We start from the raw sequence: 20,729 nt of genomic DNA, 5'->3' as shown, positions 1-20,729 counted from the left end.
TAGCATGAAATTAAAAGCAATTGTCTAGCACGTAGCTGGTGCAACTATGCTTGAGAAAACAAGGTGCTGACCGACGATTTCCTGACTGTCTACTATAACAAGTTTTGCCCGGCTCCAGTGAGGGAGGGGCGATGATAGCGGCGCGCCTTTGGCTCACTTCGGTGCTTGTAGTCGTTCCTAGGTGGTTTATGGATCTAGATGTAATTTTTATTATTTTTGGTATTTGTTATACTATCACTACTGATGATGAATAGGTTGGAAGTTTTTCCATAAAAAAAAACAAGGTGCTGACAAAAAAAGGTGCAACTCCATACTTACATCCAACTAAACAACAGAGACCAAATAAACAACCTAGAGAAGAGATCAACTAAATAACAATTCCAATGATTACATTGGAATTAAATATGATTTGGCTCAAAGAACATGATGAATACAATGAAGCACATAGACGAATATAAGAATTTCAAGAAATTAACGGAATGTCTCGTCCTAACCACCAAAGCCAAATAAAAAATGAGAAGAGATCGGCGCATGTAGCTCGCCTCCTGGCTTACATGGGAGGGAAAGGACTCGAACCGAACCCCATATCAAAGGACTGCATCTACATCATCTCGTTGCTAGAGAAGCTGGCGCCAGCATAGCCACTATAGACTAGGGCGTCGAGGTCCCCTCCGGAGCTCACCATGTCAGGCCGACTCTCCTGCTGCTGAAGTGGTGCTGGATACAATGCGGGAGACCCCATGTCTATGATGTCGGTGGTGACACATGGAGCTGGCGGCGGCGCCTGGGAATGGATTTTTGACATGCGTTCGCTGATGCTATTGAGAAGCATGTCCACCTTGTAGCCAACTCTGGTGAGCTCCTCGATGTTGAGGCCAACAAGGCATGAGTGGTCGCCATGCATGGTTTTGTGAAGGAGGTACCTGATCTTGCCGTCCTCGCACTCGTGGTTGGTCTTGTCGACCTGGTCCCGGAGCTTGCCAATGCGCTTGGTGATGAAGCCCTCCTGGTTCATCACCTCCTTGCACTGCCCCATCTTCAGCATGTTTTTGAATTGATTCAGGATATCCACCGCCTCGACTTGGGAAGGGAACACCTCCGGCGCCGGCTTGCCCTCGTCGTACACTAGTACGCAGGTCTTAGCATCGCACAGGATGGCTAGTTCGTCCGCCTTCTTCATCAGGCCCTTGAGGCGCTTCTTGAATCTATGGTGCCGGGTCGAGTCATGGGGGATGTACTGGAGGGTCTCGTTGTGAGCCATTGCTGGCAAGAGGATAAAACTAGTGAAGGAAAAGAAAGTTGTGGTTTCGGCGAGGGAGGAGGGGTGGATTTATAATGGAGGGATCACCGTGATTTGGTAAGAGTTTATTGTGACAGGTACGAAGAAGATTGCCTTATTTAGTACTTGTGAACGCGATCGAATATCTAGAAGATCTCCCATCTGTAAATTTGTCGTCAATTTAAACCTACTAACTTGGACGCGATAGACCATTACCGTTCCCCCATATGACGGGAGCGAGACATATCATACATGTGCTAATGGTTTCCCCGCGATGTGTCCGCTCGCGCTGGAACGCTTCACGCATGACACAATGATAACCTTCTAAGCCCATCAAGCCATGCAAATGAATGGACCGAACACAAGTCTTGCTCCTATCGGTCAAGCCCATAAAGACACTAATTTTGTACGAAACAAGTAAAAATACTGACGCAAAACCTCATCGCTGGAAGGAACAAAGAAAGCTCGGAGGAAAATAAAAAATAAATAGGCTCAAATCCTATTGCACTAACTCTCATACTACTATGATTTTCAAAGTATTCGACCAACCGGCTAACCAAAAAATGAGGCCAGAAAATACATGAAAAGGAAATAATCCATTCATCTATCAAAAGGTTGCTATGTTTGATTAGTTGTGGTTGACTAAGATGAGATAAACAAAACAAGATAAGTTGCCATGCTTTGTGCGCCACAAAAGAACATAGAAAACAAATGCAAAAGGTTGAATTACTTTGATAGTAAAACTGTGACATATCAAACAACACACACGTACACTCACCTCTTTGAACACACACATGCTAGTGCTACCCATATGAGCACTTCTAAATACCGAGCCGTGACAACATCTAACTACTATAGATTTGGAAGCACTTTTACCCCTCATCATTGATAGGCCACTAACCACGCGTCGGTGATGAGCATTATCATCGACCGGTCGACTCAGGCGCATCAATGATAAACTTTTTGGGGCTTAGTAGAATTCTTATCCCAGGCTGGTCTAAAATTGACCAGCCTCTGATAATTCGATAAAGGGCATTTGGTCTAGTGGTATGATTCTCGCTTAGGGTGCGAGAGGTCCCTCTTTTTTTTCTCTTTTGTTTTTTACCATTTTTACACATGTAGCTAGCCAGCGAATTATAGATGTCATGAAAATCAATCTGTGCGAAGTAGCGTTGCATTCAGAGATATAGTCCAGTGTCAAGACAGCTAGCTCCCACACAAAATTCCACTTTTCAAGGGTCTTTTCCCCCCCTCAATTGTAAATAGTTCATCAACGTCTCATCAAGTGAGTCACTTTGATTTCCAACAGAGTTAAACATCAGTCTGACAAATAAATAAATGACCACACGATCTTCATAAGCATCGAACGGGACTCGATCATGTGGCAGTAGTCAATCCTTCCAGTAACGCAGAATGACCAACAATATTATTCCAGTAACGCAGAATGACCAAGAATATTATTGATGTCTAGTGTCAAAGAATATATAGTTTCTGAATCTAGCTAGCTGATCGAACAGGTGTATACAGTTAGTACAGTTTTAAGCAACCTGGAAAAATAGGGTGAACGCCTTGTGAATTGCAGCAAGAGCTATTCAATGCTTCCATTCTGTGAGAAGAAGAAAAAATCATCAAGCAAAACCACAGTCTAAAATAGTAAAATATCCAGGAAGAGCATAAAAAAAAACTTCAGGTCCGCTGGCCTTTTCAGTCACCATGGCATAGCAACCAGGACAAAAACAGCTTATTTATCGTCCAATGCTTCACCTTCACCATGCCCATCACCTATGCCGGCCATTGCCTAGGCACAAACATATATAATTAACCAGTCAATAACCAATGCTTATTCTGACAAAAAGCGACCGATACAGGAAGGAAGGGATTTACAGCAGGACAGTTTATTAGATGAACCGCAGCAGGTGCGTAACTATTTATCAACTTGGGTACAAGATTTTGGAACATATAACCAAAGATTTTGGACACTAACTCATTTTGGTACTCCACAAAATAGCATGCTCGTCCACTTCACAGCAATACCCATGCCATGAATATGTCATTGACAGACTTACCATAGATTGATACAAGCAGTAGTTATTAGAGAGCAAGATAAACAGACGAAAAAGGCCCCCATCAAATAAGCTTATAAAGGTACCCTCCCCAATTGCCCATAGGCCATCAACAATGCCATTGCATAGCCACGAACATAATTAGTCAGTATTTTCACAAAAAGCAATCAAAACAGGAAGCAAGGGATTATAGGACAGTTAAGATTCAGAAACTACACGAAAAGTTACTTGCTTCGGTACCAGAATAGGAGTAGATAAGCAAAAAAAACTGCACCGAACTCGCAAATACGGGGGCACCCATATGTGCTCAGAAATTGACTAACTCATTTTGGTACTCCACATCCACCTTACAACAATACCCATGGGAATTTTCATGTACTAGTCACAAGTTTTCAACTTATACTACATCCATCCACATAAGAATACCAACCTATGCGAATGGCTGGTGGACAAGAACAATGCCCTTGAGTGATGTTGTCCTTAAAAGAGTTCATCCGGTGGCAAAAGAAACAGCATGCACTAAAGTGATCATTCAAACTCATGGATTAACCGAGTTTCATGTGATTCATCTCATCCATGAAAATTTAACAAAAATGTTTATTGAATAGAGAAGCTGTGAATCTTCTATAATCTATTTAAGACACGCCTCTACACTCTGTGCACATTAGACTTTGGACTTTGGACTGTGAAAATTTAACGAAAATATTTTTCTAGACCTATGATGGCACACAACAGGAACCTGGAACCACATCTGGTGAGGTAGGTGCTAGTACGAAGTTTGTATTAGTTGCTAGAAGAGTCTGGAAAAAATAGAGTAGCTGGCAAATTCATGGGTGTATCAAGCGCCTTTTTATGGCTCCTGTTTTCAGCCTTTTGAACATGGAAAGGAAGGTTTCTGGAATTTCCGAGAATATTGATAGAGGACCTGATGCTCTCAACTCAAATTTGACAACAACTTTGTGACAAACCTGAAGCTCTGAAAATTGGTACTTGTCATCATTTGCGCAAAACATCCAGAAATTGCAGGGCTACAGATGAACTCATCAGAAGCATCCTAATCAGAGAAATTAACAAATTCACTCACTCATGCAGATAAAAGCATCAACTTGCTGACAGCATATCCTGCTTACATTCAGTGTTCATCTAGACTAAGGAGATGGATTAAAAGGGGGAACATAAACCGAAGTCTTCCAGCACAAACATCAGTACATAATATAAACCGGAGTCTTAGACCTCAGTGTTGGTCACACTCAACTTGCTGACAGCATATCCTGCTTACATTCATACTAATGCAGACATATCAAACCACATCAGGACAATCTTGAACATCCGCCATCCAACCCCAGGTGTAGATCGCCCAAGCAAGACCAAAACGACTAGCAAGCGAGCTCAGATTTGCATAAATGTACTTAGTTAGACATTTGAAGCAACTGCAGTTGATGCAATGGGAAATCTGCATAAATGCATTTAGGTAGAAATTTGAAGCAACTGCAGTTGATGCAATGGGAAATTTCCCTATCCCAATTTCTTAGGAAGGAGGCATGAGCTAAACCACAGAGTACAACATAGCTTAAGAAGAAAGGTGCACCCGCCGCTCATTTTGCAGTTTGGAAGCAATATACACAAAAATTGGCAGACCATAACAGGTGAACCCTATCTGTTCTTGGAAACGGAACATGGCAAATAAGGAGTGCTCACAAATATTAGATTCAGAGCCTTCAAACATCAACTTACAGCTTATGCAACAGTCTTGTTTTGAATATCTTCATTCAACTGAATGAACAATGTGTAGTAAGTGCTAAGTATGACTAACGATGTACTCCTACATAAAGATGCAAGCGCGAAAGCCATCTTCTCTCCAAAGATATGGAGCAATAAAAACTAGCTGTCGAAACCAGTCTGTAACTTTTCTTCTCAGCTAGCATTCTCAATCACATACATGGGAGTTAAACATGCATGCAGATAGAACAATAAATAAACCATGAATTGACTACTTGTCCTAGCTAGTTTGACAAGGTAGTGAAGCCTCCGTAAAAAAAACAAGGTAGTCAAGCCCAATAGAACAATAATTAACTTTCTATATAACCATGGGAACCTTTCCTACTTGCAAAATTACAAAGTAAAATATAGCTTAAGAACAAAGGCGCAAAAGCTTATTCGTGCTTCCCAAGAATCCTATAGCCATCTTATTGCAGTGAAGCAAGATAAGTAAAAAATAGCAGACCATAACATGTTAACTCTATGCTCTTGAAAACAGAACAAGGTAAATAAAGAGTACTAAGACATCAGCTTAAAACCATCAATTAGGACCTCTCCTAGCTAGTTTCACAAGGTAGCCAGGCCCAATAGAACAATAACTAATTTTCAACATAATCATGTGAGCAGAACAAGCAATGCATGAACCCAATGGCAATATTTAGGCTTACCAGTTGATCAGAACATGGTAATAAGGAGTGCTCACAAATATTTAGGCTAAACCACAGAGTACAACATAGCTTAGGAACAAAGGCGCCCAAGCTGCTCATTTTGCAGTTTGGAAGCAATATACACAAAAATTGGCAGACCATAACAGGTGAACCCTATGTGTTCTTGGAAACAGAACATGGTAATAAGGAGTGCTCACAAATACGTATTAGATTCAGAGCCTTCAAACATCAACTTACAGGTTATGCAACATTCTTGTTTTGAACATCTTTTCAACTGAATGAATAATGTGAAGTGCTAAGTATGACTAACAATGTACTCCTACATAGAGATGCAAGCGTGAATGCCATTTTCTCTCCTAAGATATGGAGCAATAAAAACTAGCTGGTGAAACTAGTGTCTAATCTTTCTTTTCAGTTAGTATTCTCAATCACATACATGGGAGTTAAACGTTGCATGCAGAATCAAACCATGTATTGACTACTAGCTAGTTTGACAAGGTAGTCAAGCCCAATAGAACAATAATTAACTTTCTATATAAACATGGGACTAGAATTTTGAAGCAACTGCAGTTGATGCAATGGGAATCTTTCCTAAATGCAAAATTACAGAGTAAAATATAGCTTAAGAACATATTGCTGTCCAAAAGCTTATTCGTGCTTCCCAAGAATCCTATAGCCATCTTATTGCAGTGAAGCAAGATAAATAAAAAATAGCAGACCATGACATGTGAACTCTATGCTCTTGAAAACACAACAAGTTAAATAAAGAGTACTCAGACATCAGCTTAAAACCATCAAACTACCTCTTGTAGCTAGTTTGACAAGGTAGCCAGGCCCAATAACCCAATGGAAAATTGGCAATAATTAGGCTTACCAGTTGTTCAGATAGTTGGTTCTGATAACAGCGGTGGGAAGCTAAAGTATGGGAGGGCACGTCTGGGATTGTAGGTATTCTCCATGTTTGTGCAGACTTTAGTAATTTCATAAGTCTTGAACTCCATTGAGTAACAATCCACATTCCCAATATGAATACCTTCTGGAGCGCCTCGGAAGAACAAGAATCCCTCAGCTGCACCGATAGTGCAAATGGAATGATACTGCCCAGGAAGCTGTATGATCTTCTCTAGCTTCCACTGCTGCGAATTATTCTTCAGAGTGGTATGGTAGAGGGCAAACGACCCGTATTGACAGACAAGAGAAAACATCTCAAGGACTCCTTCTCGGCCCATCACAATTGCAATTGGGCGAGGCTGAAGACCAAAGCTCTGGTCATGCAGATCTCTGAGCTCTACATGGTAGCCAGTGAGAAGATTAACAATGGAAAACCTCAAAGTGTGTGTGTCCAGCACCATCAAATGGTCACTCCAGCCATAAGGCTTTGTCCAGTAGAAGCAGCAGCGCACGCAGTCAAAACAGGACATGCGTTCCAACGAAGGTGAAATGGGGGGCTCGAGCATAGACCATTGCATAGTTGTGGTCGTCATTATCCACTGAGAGCGCCGGCGGCGGCTCATCGTGATCGTGCTAGGGTGAGTGAATAGTCACAGTCGCAGATCAGGGCGCCAATCCACCTCATTAATTTCTTGCCAAAAGAACTGCAATGCATTATCCATGATCCCCACCACGAATGCCATGTCTCGCTTATAGCGAGACTAGCATCCGTCTCGCTGAAGCTCTCCGGCACAACGTGCGCGTATGGGCCGGCCCAATAGCGTGTTACTTGTTTCGTTCATTGGTCGGTCGGTTGCTGATATGTTCGTTAGGATTTTTTTCTTTTTCTCCTTTTGGTATGGTTTTCTTATTTCTTCTCCATTTTTCTTTGGTTTTTTGATAGTTATACTTTGGTTTTCTTTTCTCAGTAGTTATACTTTGATTTTTTTTTCTATTTTATTTCTTTCATGGTTTTTATCAGTTTATTTCTTTCTCATTTTCCTTGTTTTATCTTGGGTTTCAATGTTTTTTGGTTTTTCTTTGTTTAGTTTTTGGCTTTCACTGTTTTCCATTCTTTTTGCACTTGGTTCTTCGATTTTCCTTTTTCTCTCTTTCTTTGATTTATTTTTTCAGTTTTCATTCTTTTTTTGTTTTTCTTTGTTTGTTTTGGTTTTCATTGTACATTTTTGTATATGTCAAGAACTTTTTCCGAATACACATTTAACAATTTTCAAAATTAAGTTTAATTTATTTTAATCCATGGTCAACATTTTTTATACACATTTTAAACATTTTAAAAATGCTTGATTACATTTTAGAAATACAAGATTTGGTTTTGTGTACATGATCAACTTTTTTTCTAGACACATTTTAATACTTTCAAATGCTTGATTAACATCTTTCAAATAAAATATTAAATTTTTAAAAATACAATATTACCTTTTTTTCAAATGCTTGATTAACATTTTAAAAATACATGATCACTTTTTTCAGACACATTGAATTTTTTATATAGATAAGAATCATTTTTCTATACACATTTAACATTTTTCAAAAGTTTGGTTGATAGTTTTTAAATGTTTTACGCAAACTCTTTTTTGTAATATATTTATTTAGAATATTTGAAAGTATAAACAAAAATAAAAAAAGGAAGCAAAAAAACAAAAAAGTAAAAAAAACAAAGTAAAATGAGGTTATGGCCTCCCGCGCCTGGGCCGCCATCTCGCGCCTCCCGTCGTTAGGGGAGGCTTCCCTCAGTGTCGCTAGAAGCTAGGTACAGCAGCGCCCTAAGCGATATATAGCGCTGCCCGGCTGCTTCAAGTGCGGCAGCCCGGGCCACTGGTCATGCGACTACCCCTCTGCACCACAATCAGTGCCTCCCACTTCGCCGCCCCCTTCAAGCCGGCCATAGTATAATTTATGCTTATTCTGATCACTTTTGGCCTCCTACTTCTGAGCTTGTGTCTTTCCGTCAGGTGGAGTACGTTGCCAATCTGATCAGGCTTTATGTGTATTGAATTCATGCACCAGCTAACTCATCCAAAAGTCCGAACTAATGGAGGGAGGTGGGCAATATATTTCAACACTCCCCCTCACGTCTAGGCTATTTTAGTCCTTAGACGTGGGATCGATGTAGGCCGCAGAATCGTTTTTATTTAATACTGCGTTGGCAGGGTCTTAACTCAAGACCTCTTGGCTCTAATACCATATTGAATTCATGCTCCAGCCAACTCATTCAAAAGTTCGAACTGATGAAGGGAGTTGGGCAATATATTTCAACAGTACCTACTACTGTTAGAAATATAATTGGGTTTAAGTTAGAGATAAGGAGATAGAGATAGAATTAGTTTAAACCACATGTAACTTGTCTTGTACTCCAAGTCTCTACCCCTCTTGTACTTCTATATATATCCTACACAAGGGTCAGATCAATACAACACATAACTTTAGAGTTCCATATTTTCCATATGATATTAGAGCGGTTAGTCTCACGACGTCGATCCTAGGTTTCTCCACCACTTCCGCAGCGCGCCGCCCCCGGGGAGATTAATCTCCTCTCCTCGGGGGCGCGGCACCCGATCGATCAATGATCAGATTGGTTCCATAGATTAGATTAGTTTCAATTTTCGAAATTCCAGTAGATCATCTTTTCTGTTAGCTACAAACAAATTCGACGACCCTCAGATTCTGGAAAAATTTGGTGCAAGATTCGTTGACGATGATGGCTTGATGGCAGGCTCGATCACGCCTAGATGCTCCAAGGCGCGAACTAGGCGGCGCACCCGCTAAGGGACACCACGCGGCGGTGCAGAGCATGCGCGCTCGACTCCAAGCCGTCGAGGGCCTCGAGGCTCACGCGGCAGATTCTCCTCCAACACCAGAGCCGTCGATCACGCATGCAGAGTAACTAACCCAGGTTCCGTTTACGGGAGGGATTCGAACTCCTATAGATTAATCTCTTGCATGTCTCCGCATGCATCTATGCGTAGCCAAGGTGGATCCAGCCATGAATCAATATTCATGTATGCATGGATGGCATCAAGGAGATCTGCAGCCCTGCGAGGATTCTCTTCCCGTGCAGTCGACGGCTTCCCCAAGCGCCCGCGGGATCCTGACGATTTGATCCGATCCAGCCGGCAAGCATCACGGCCGCACGCATGGTCTCTGCATCAACCATCCGCCCGCCGGACCCAGCAGCTCCAAGCGAGACGCTATGTTCACGTTTGGACTCCTTCCTCGACTACCCTCCATCACCACGTCCGCTCTACGTCAACATGCGGCGTGACGCGAGGAGCAGCGCAGGCCGGCCGAACGAGCCAGCAAATTAGGAGACCAGCGCATCATCTGCGCGTTCTGCATGGACGCCGGACAGGAGCAACGCAGTCCGGCCACTACGCGACCACGTCAAGCATCAGGGCAGCCAGGGTTCGAAAGACCGCAGAAACCACACGCGCCAGGGGCGGGCCCACCTCAATTCAAGGGTATTCAGTTGAATACCCATTATTTTCGGCAAGAAACTAGATATATATACTGTATATCATGTGTATGTACAAGAAAAAACGAAACTGATGCAACAAACGTGCTACCTAACCAATTCAGCCCAAAAACAGAGGCTAGCCCAGCTTGCAATCCTCCCTCACCACCCACCCCATGGCCCATAGGCCCAAACTGCTTCAGGTTGCACCGTGCGCGCACGGCATGCATCCATCGCTGGTTCAGTTACCTTCCCTGTTCCCAACGATCTAGGTCACGAGCCGGCGGCAGGCATGGGCAAGCAGCGCGTCATCCAGATTCCAGCGGTACGTGCACGTTCTCCATCCCCCGCACCCTCTGGTACTGATCTTTGCACACATCGGTCTTCAATTTTAAATCCCTAGGTTCACATAGCAGTACATATGATTTGTTCATCAAAATTAGATGTATTCACCTTGCTAATTGGATTTTTGTTATTGATTTCTCTCTGTATCTCATGCTTCTCAGCTTGTTTCTAAATAGTTCATTGAAGAGAATGCCCTCTTAACAGACTAGCAAACTAAAATTCCTCCAGTGTTGCCAAACATGCAGATTCTTAGTTAAACTAAACTCATTTTCAAAGCATCAAGGATAGGACTGTCATCCTGTAATTTGTCAGCTTTTTATCATTATTTATTTTCCATCTCTCTATATTAGATGTTGCCGCTTCGATCTTTGAACAATTAGTATTTTCTATAAGATGAAATTTGGAATTATGATCAATTCTATGAATATATTATATTCTGCGATATCCATAGGAATTACCCAATTTGTGTAAACTGGTACTAGAATCCATTATATATGCCAAAACAAGGCTTTAGACTTCCAAAAAACTGCCTTCGAAATTTTGAATACACACTCTTGAAATCCTGGGCCCGCCCCTATCACGCGCGAAGGACGCGCGGCCTCCATCGATTCAACCTTCTGCACATACATCAAGCCGCCGCATCATCAAGCTGTAAGACTACATCAGGCTACAAGCCACTTCATCGAGCACATCTACGAGAAGCGACCACACATGCACCATCCACACGCCAGACCGGTGTGGAAACAGATGTAATTCTTCATCGACTTCTCCGGCGCGACACGGCATCGACACTTGGTCGCCGCGAGGGACGCCTTCAAGCGACACTTAATCGTCGACACGCTGCTGCATCGACCGCGTCATCCACGACGGCATGACTGCATCGACACGGCGTCACTACAGTGACGACCCTATACGGCCACACGGTTCTGGCAAAACCGATGTGTGCTTGATGGGCTTCCTCCGGTCTTGGCAAAATCGGTGGACTCATCGCCGACGGCACCCTCTGACATCCGCAAGGTGCATCGTCCACGTCTGCAGCCCCGTCATAGCGCATTTTTTTGCGCCTCCAGCTTTGTGCAGTTTCATCATCCACGACGACCACACCATCGACCACGGCTACATCACCCTGACCGGCTACCTCGACATCGACCACACGGCTACGTCTACAGCAACTCATCGGCAACAACTCCAGTCAACAGCGTCCGCGTCGTCACTAGCGTCCACGCCAGTTCCGCTGTGACTGCGGGAGGGAATAAAGGAGAAGGCATGAAGGCACCAGAAGGGGACGCAGTCACCGCCCTAGGTGCCAACCCATCAGAGACGCAGTTGATGATGGCGCGGCGGAGAAGACGACGAAAGTGCAAGACTTCAAATCCAGTCGTACTCATCCGCTTCACTCCCGCTACGACTGAGGAGGAATGTTAGAAATATAATTGGGTTTAAGTTAGAGATAAGGAGATAGAGATAGAATTAGTTTAAACCACATGTAACTTGTCTTGTACTCCAAGTCTCTACCCCTCTTGTACTCCTATATATACCCTACACAAGGGTCACATCAATACAACACATAACTTTAGGGTTTCATATTTTCCACAACAATGTGGACCGGCACTCTCGCCTGATCCCTTGCTACTCCTTCGAGCAGTTTGTGCCCAAAGTTGAAAAGGTTGGGGCCTGTAACCGCGTTAGGGTAAGCTTTGTTGTTCCTTTCAGAGGTTACTTCCATGCTGTTGCAATCAACTTCTTTTAAGGTTAAATTAAGTTAGACATAATTTCTTCTGCTCAATAGGATGCTACTCTCCCTCTGTATCAAAATATAAGACATTTTTGCACTTTAATTGAACTGGACTGCAAAAACGTCATATATTTTAATGTGGAGGTAGTAGAACAGAATAACATATGGACGCCACGACTAATCTGCCATGGTATTTCATAATGCTATGGTGGCCTTATACATCTCGGTGTGAAACTGTTGTTTCATGGCTAAACGCAATGTTAAAGGCAAGAACCTGCAGCCCGTCAACTTGACGATCTTCTGTTTCGTAGCGGACCATGAAGATCTCATAAATGAAGGACAAAAATACACCTGGAATAAAGTAATCGTCATGCTCCTCCTTATCATGCCACCCTTGTCCTCCCGCTAGATAGGATGCTTGAAAGGGAATTACTTAATCCAAATATGCCTTTTTACAACGGCATGATGGCTTACGGGAGTGTATATTAACGACTAAACGTAACGGAAAAGGTAATGACCTGCAACAACAGCCACATTGAGACTATTTAAGCAGACATGAATATCTCATTATTCATTAAGTAACAATACACCCTAAAAGAACATTTGTAATGCTCCTTATCATGTCACTCTTGTTCAGGGAAGGAATACTACAAGAGTATGTTTTCGGGGAATATATGCAGAATTGATGTTCTTGTGCTATTTCACAAATTTCTATAGATTTTTATACCTTGTTCTCCCCGTGCATTTGTATTCTGAATTCTGACACTGTACTTCCTTTGTCCGAGATGCATTTCTGAACTGAAGGATAGGGTGGCCAGAGGGGGAGATCCTACATTTTGTCTGAGCACTTTGTTTTCTTTACAGTGCACACAATGCATATCTTTAGGCATTTAGTTTAGAAAAGCACTTGTCTGGATCCCAAACATATATTTCAGACATTATAATCATAGCATTGCACATTCATTATTTCTGGCAGATGTGAGCCACACAGGAAGACCCTACCCTGGGGACTGAACTTCCGTTGACGGACAATCATGGCATGTAGTCGGTGCAACAAGGTATAGATCCTCCAATGATGGAATGCAATGATGTGGATCCAATGCAAGAGGATTTGCTGAACGAAATCTACGAAAATAAACACAACTGATGTAAGTTCGTACTATCTCGAAGTAAACACATATGTATGTTTAATGCCATTCATCTCATACATTAAAATGAAATAGAAGTTTCCTCAAAAAAAGAAAAAACACAGAAGCCGTGCCTAGACACGATACTCTGTTATTGTTGATGATCCTATAGGAACCTAGAATCAGACCTGGTGTGGTAGGCACTAGAGAACCCTTGGCTCCAAGAGAGACAGAAAAGCATCAAGATGGAGGTGATAATGGTGACAGCAAGCCAAGCAAAGTCAAGCTGACCAAGGAGCAGTATCGGCTCAAGGCGACGGAGTGGGCAGCAGCAGCTCGGGCTCGCGCATCCCACTCGCAGCCTAGGCCATGTAGCATACCATGTTGTGTTGGGTTTTATTGAACTGTCAAAGATAGTGTTTACTGAATTTGGTCAGTAAAACGCAGAGAACATGCTCCACTGATTGCTAGTAGAAAAGTTTGTGGAAGTTGGTTTACTTTGGCGCTGGTGTGGGCAAGGTAGAGTAGCTGGTAAATCTGATGTATCAAGTGCCCTTTGTGACTCAAATTTACCTTGGCGCTATGTATGTAGCCTTTTGAACATGTAATTTGTGTGCATATTAGTATAGGAAAAGACAGTTTGAGAAACATGATGCTCTGAAATTTCTAGAAAAGGAGGTTTCTGGAATTCATGTGCATATTGATAGAAGACCTCATGCTTAAGTACATTTGTATGAAACCTGATGCTCCGAAAGGTGATACTTACAGGGATCAGGTTAGCATGATAACAAACCTCTGGTTCTACTTCTATGCAATGGGACCATATATTTGCACAGAGTGCAAACAAAACCACCCATGCTCAGTGCTCAAGAAGCTCATCCAGACTTTGGGAGGCATTACAGATGAACTCATCGCAAGTATCGTAATAAAAGAAATTAACTAACTCGTCCACTCATGCAGAGAAAAGCTAGTACTAACTCATGAGAATGTAACAGAAGTCAGCACAACCAGTCTAGCCAATCTTCCAACATAAACAACACTACAGTCTTCGACGTCATTTCGGGCAAAGTCAACTTGCAGACAGCATACCTGCTTACATACATATGCCACTTAACACGGACATACCAAACTACATCAGCACCATCTTGAACACTCACCAGCCAACTCCAGGTGTATGGCCCGAGCAACTAGCAAGCGAGCTCAGATTTGCATACATGTATTTAGTTAGAAATTTGAAGCAGCTGCAGATGATGCAGTGAGAATCTTTCCTATCCCATTTTCTAGGGAAGGAGGCATGAGCTAAATTGCAGAGTACAATATAGCCTAAGAACAAAGGCGCATGAGCTGTTTATTCATGCTTCCCAAGAATCCTGGAGCTATCTTATTGCAGTGAACTATATGTTCTCGAAAACACAACAAGGTAAATAAAGAGTACTCAAATATCAGCTTTTCTTGTTTTGAACATCATCGTTCAAATAAATGGATGAGGTTTAAGTGCAAAGTGTGACTAAAGATGTACCATATGAAGGCACAAAAGCTATTTTCTCTACTAAGATATGGAGCAATAAAAATTAGATTTCCAAACTGGTATGTAATCTTCATTTTTTTGTTGATTTTGTCAATCACGAACAATTGTTGAACATGTGTGCAGAATCAAACCATCAATTAGCTACCTCTTCAAGCTAGTTTGACAAGCCTAATAGAACAATAAATAACTTTCTTGAAAAAATATTGGACTTCGTAGTTCAGCATGAATGTTTTGAGGACCTGTGATGCTCTGTTATTGTTGATGATGGCACACGACAGGAATCTGGAAGCACATCTGGAGAGGGGGGTGCTGGAGAAGCCTCAAGATGGAGCGGAAAATGCTGGAAGCAAGCCAAGCAAAATGAAGATGACAGAGGAGCAGAGGGCGCAGGTGGAGGCTAACCGGTTCAAGGCGGTGGAGAGAGCGGCAGCAGCTGTCGCAGCCTGCTACCAAACTGTCACCTAGGCACATGTTCGGTTTTATCCAAGCGTCGAGATAGTGTTTTTTTTAGCATAACGTCAAGATAGTGTTTGTTGAACATGCTCCAACTGGTAGAGAAGTTTGTAAAAATCGTTCGATTCTGGTGCTGGTAGAAAAAGTTTGTAAAAATAGATCAAGGTAGCAGATGTGTGGCTGTGTTGTGTGGTGTATCAAATGCCCTTTTACTCCTCCAATTTTCAGATTTTTAAACATGGAAAAGGTTTCTGAAGTTTCTGTCATATTGATAGACGACATGATGCTCTCAGCTCAAATTTGAGTGAGTACATCTCTGAGAAAAATGAAGCTCTGAAAGTTGATGTTTGTATGATATCCATGTCTATTACAGCCAGTCGTGCGCAAGAAACTCAATCATAGCAACTCAGCCAGAATTCGGCAGGCGTTAGAGATGAAATCATCAGAAGCATCTTACTAAAAGAAATTAACTAACTCATCCACTCCACTCATGCAAATAAAAGCTACGTAGTTCTCTCAGTTACTGATAGACCATCTAGACTGAGGGCATGGATTGAAAGGGGGAACATAAACTCCGAGGTCTTCCAACGCAAACATCAGTACACAACATAAACCCAAGTCTTCGACGTCAGTGTTGGTCAAATTCAACTTGCTGACAGCATATCCTGCTTACATACATGCGGTACTTAATACGGACATATCAAACTACATCAGCACCATCTTGACCATCCGCCATCCTACTCCAGATGTATGGCCCAAGCAATATCAATCGAGCGAGCTCAGATCTGCATACATGTATTTAGTTAGAATTGAAGCAACTGCAGTTTATGCAATGGGAATCTTCCCCATCCCATTTCTTAGGAAGGAGGCATGTGCCAAAAAGCAGATTAAAATACAGCTTAATAACAAAGGCTCGCAAGCTACCATACTATATTGCAGCTTGGAAGCAATATACACAAAAAATCAGCAGACCATAACAGGCGAACACTCTCTGTTCTTGAAAACATATTCTTGAAAACATAACATGGTAAATAAGGAGTGCTCATAAATACAAGAATCAAGACCTTCAAACATCAACTTACTGGTTATGCAACATTCGTATTTTGAAAATACAACGAAATAAATAAAGAGTACTCAAACATCAGCTTACATATTGTGCATCGTTCTTGTTTCGAGCATCATCGTTCAAATAAATGGATGATGTGTAAGTGCAAAGTGTGACTAAAGATGTACCATATCAAGATGCAAGCGCAAAAGGCATTCTCTCTACTAAGATATGGAGCAATAAAAATTAGCTTTCCACCCTCCATTCCAAAATAAGTGTCATGGTTTTAGTTCAAATTTCAAATAAAACCACAACAATTACTTTGGAACGGAGGAAGTAGTATGTAATCTTTTTTCAAGACAATCACAAACAATTGTTAAAAATGTGCGCAGAATCAAACCATGAATTGGCAACCTCTCCTGGCTATAGTTTGACAAGGTAGTACAGCCCAATAGAACAATAATAAACTTTCTATATATGACCATGCGAGTAGAACAAGCAAAACATGCACCCAATGGCGACGTAAAATGACATACTTAGGCTTACCAGTTGATCCGATAGTTGGTTCCGATAACAGTGGTGGGAAGCTAAAGTATGGGAGAGCAGATCTGCGATTGAGGAACTTCTCCGTCTTTGTACAGACTTTGGTAATTCCATATGTCTTGACCTCCATTGAGTAACAATCCACATTCTCAATACTGCCCAGACCTCCTAGAGCGCCCCGGAAGAACAAGAATCCCTCGGCTGCACCAATTGTGGAGATGGAATAGTCACGATACTGCCCAGGCAGCTGTATAATCTTCTCTAGCTTCCATTCCTGTGAATTATTCTGCAGAGAGGTATGGTAGAGAGCAAAGGCCCCGTGTTGACAGACAAGAGAAAACATCTCAAGGGCTCCTTCTCGGCCCAGAACAACAGCATTTGGGCGACGATCATCAAAGCTCTGGCCAGGCAGACTTCTGAGCTCCATATGGTAACCGGTGAGAAGGTCAACAGTGGAAAACCTCAAAGTGCGCGTGTCCAGCACCATCAAATGGTCACTCCAATCATGACGATCTGTCCAGTAGAAAGAGCCGCGCACATAGTCAAAAGAGGACATGTCGTACAAACAAGACATGTGCTCCAAAGAAGGGAAAATGGGGGACTCGACCATAGACCATTGCCTAGCTGTGGATGGGAATACAAAGAGGACGAGCTTCGTTTGGTATCTTGCTATGCATATCACCTTGAAGGGCACTTCCTCGCTGTCGTCGCCGGTGCAGGGAGCAAGCACAGGCTGGAATTCCTGAAGGAGATCCTGTGGCTGGGAGGCGAGGTCCTCGGGTATGGTTGGAAGCAGCACGTATCTGATGGACAGGGGGTCACAGACGGCGAGGTGGAAGTCGGCAGCGTTGCAGCGCTCCCGTTTGGTCCACGTCGGGCGGGCACAGATGTTGAGGTTAACGGGCTCCCTGGAGTCCATGAGGATGCTTACCTCACGGCGGGCACAGCCTTCGCGGTAGCTCCACATGTGGACGGAACGGGGGTAGAAGGAGATCCAATCGAGGAGCACGCGGCCATCGCGGACGTCGCAGGGGCGCCAGCGGGGGCCTTCCCCGTCGTCTTCTTGGACGGCGGGCCGGACGTAGGAGGCAGAAGAAACGACTGCCGGGACGAAGGAGAAATCGGCGGCGCAGGGGGCGAGGGCTCCAGCTAGCGGGGCGGAGGGGTGCGGCGCCCTGGGCCGGGTGGAATCCTGCCGCGTCCATGAAGCCGAGGAGGGGAGGCCGGTGCATCGCGCGGAAGCGGCGGCGGAAAGAGCGGCCTTTGATGACGCTGCGGAAGGAGGTGCAGGCGGCGGAGGCGCGGGCGACCGCGTCCGGGGTGGGCAAGCGGACGAAGATCTCCTCCAGGAGGTCGTCGGGGACGGGGATGGAGGCCGGCGGCGGCGGCGGCGGGTCCATGGCCGCAGGAGTGGAGGAAGGGGATCGAGGGTTAGGGTCGGGGATAGTGGGAAGGAGTGACCAGTGGCTGTGGGGAGATTGAGAGCGAGAACAGCTCTCTACGAAGCCATTTAGCGAACAGCTCTGCACGACTTCATTGATTCGAAAAATTGTAGCTTTATTAAGCTTGAAAAACGTTTGAAAATCAAATTGTAGTGTTAAACTAATCACAAATTAAAATTTTATCAGGCCAACTCTTCATTTGTGGGCTAGATAAAAGACGGAAACAAACATCCATGTATACCTCACAAAATAAACACCCGCTCAGACCTGCGGTATAAGTCTCTGCGATGTGACTTATAAGGTAATATCTAAATGCCTGGTTAACCGGTTAAGGCCAGTTCTTGATGAGATTGTGTCTCCTGAACAAAGCGCATTTGTGTCGGGGAGACTAATTATGGTCAACGCTTTAATTGCCTTTTAATGTAGTCATTATATCAAAAAGGAAAAAGACCCCACAAATTTTTTATGTGCATATAAGCTAGACCTATCGAAAGCCTATGATAGGGTGGATTGGGCCTTCTTGAAGCAGGTGATGCAAAAGCTGAGGTTCTTTCAACGGTGGGTGGATTGGATTATGTCATGTATAACACCGGTGAGGCATTCTGTCAAACTCAACGGGACCCCCTCAGATTCATTTGCACCGACGCGTGGGCTTCGGCAAGGTGACCCTCTTTCACCGTTCTTGTTTCTATTGGTGGCGGATGGGCTTTCAGCTAGTTTGAAACATGGTGTGGCGAATGGGAAGATTACTCCAGTCAAGGTTTGTAGAAGGGCACCAAGTATATCTCATTTGCTTTTTGCAGATGACACCCTCTTGTTTTTTAAGGCGTCAAAGCTACAAGCTGAGAGAATAAAACTTGCACTTGGGAGATATGGTGCAGCAACAGGGCAAAGTCTGAACTATGACAAATGTTCATTATTTTTTGGTGACTCTTGCCCGGAGGCTGTTAAAGAGAAGGTCAGGTCTGAGCTGGGTGTCACTAGTTTAACTTTTACAGGTAATGCATCCTCCACTTGGCATGCAATAAGCTACGTTTTAGAATTATTGAAGAAGGGGCTGTTATCGCGAGTGGGCAATGGGAAAAGTATACGTATATGGAGGGACAATTGGATACAGAGACCATTCTCGTATAAACCCTTCTCTCTGCAGGGGAGATGCCATATAAGATTTGTGTCGGGCCTACTAACGGAGGACAGATCGTGGAACTATGCATTGTTGAGGAAGTTCTTTGCTATGGCAGATGCGTCTGAAATTTTAAAGATACGTACAAGTCCTGGCACGGAGGATTGGCTGGCTTGGGGACCTGGGAAGTTGGGACAGTTTTCTGTCAAGAGCGCGTATGATCTGGGATTTGAAGAAGCCCAAAGGGCGAGCCTGCTGGAATTATATTTGGTCGTGTGATATACCCCCGACAGTGCGGAATTTCGCTTGGAGACTGGCTACAAATTCACTGCCTACTTGGCAGAAGAAGAATAGAATCGGGATGGAAATATACGGGGAGTGCCCTATTTGTGCAAAGGAAGTTGAGGATAATTTTCATCTCTTTTTAGTGTGCCCTGGTGGCAGGCAGTTATATACAAAGATGGCTACAGTTTGGACCTTGCCGGAGATGCGTTCAATTAAAAAAACAGGGAAAGAATGGCTACTCCACACACTGGAGCCGCTAGACCATATTGCAAGAGGCATGTTGTTGATGACTCTCTGGAGGATATGGTTTGTTCGGAACAAAGTGGTACACAATAAACCTGCTCCACCGCTAGAAGTCTCGGCCCGGTTTCTTCAGAGTTATTTGGATCCGATTCTTGGCATTAAACTTAACCAGAATGTCGACCCAAGGAAGGGAAAGGCATTGATCTCCTATTCCTCTGTTGTCGACAGAAATACTAGCTCGCCAACTGAATTTGGCTCTGGATGGATGCCTCCACCGAGGGGATGGATGAAGTTGAATCGTGCAGGTTCATATGGTGTTGCTGGAGGAGCGGGTGCAGGAGCGATTCTTAGGAATGAAGATGGCTCCATTATTTTTTCTTCGTGCATGAAGCTACACTTGTGCTGAGATGTGATAGAAGCAGAACTAAGCGCCTGTAAGGAGGGCCTCGCCACTGCGCTCCAGAGGAACAATACAGCCATACAAATTGAGCTGGGGTGTGACGTCCCCGATTTAATCGTACACTAATCATGCATGCAAATGTGTACGATCAAGATCAGGGACTCACGGGAAGATATCACAACACAACTCTAAAACATAAATAAGTCATACAAGCATCATATTACAAGCCAGGGGGCCTCGAGGGCTCGAATACAAGAGCTCGATCATAGACGAGTCAGCGGAAGCAA

The 20,729-nt window shown here is 43.6% G+C and overlaps 3 pseudogenes across 1 annotated transcript; 1 reads left to right on the top strand and 2 right to left on the bottom strand.

Moving 5' to 3' along the window:
- Window positions 1-550: 550 nt before the first annotated feature.
- Window positions 551-1,261, bottom strand: LOC125520138 (agamous-like MADS-box protein AGL80; annotated as a pseudogene).
- Window positions 1,262-9,856: 8,595 nt separating this feature from the next.
- On the top strand, window positions 9,857-13,823 carry LOC147962645 (uncharacterized; annotated as a pseudogene).
- Window positions 13,824-15,914: 2,091 nt separating this feature from the next.
- LOC125525803 (uncharacterized) lies at window positions 15,915-18,415 on the bottom strand (annotated as a pseudogene). Its single transcript, XR_015610540.1, has 2 exons — window positions 16,953-18,415; window positions 15,915-16,146 (listed from the first exon to the last, which is right to left on the bottom strand). The product of XR_015610540.1 is annotated as an uncharacterized LOC125525803 (transcript).
- Window positions 18,416-20,729: the final 2,314 nt, after the last annotated feature.

Source organism: Triticum urartu, chromosome 7A, assembly GCF_056163025.1.
Source record: "Triticum urartu cultivar PI428250 chromosome 7A, HENAU_Tu73, whole genome shotgun sequence".
Classification (NCBI taxonomy): Eukaryota; Viridiplantae; Streptophyta; class Magnoliopsida; order Poales; family Poaceae; genus Triticum; species Triticum urartu.
Note: the sequence above shows the minus strand (reverse complement) of the source record. Positions and strands in the feature narration are given on the sequence as shown.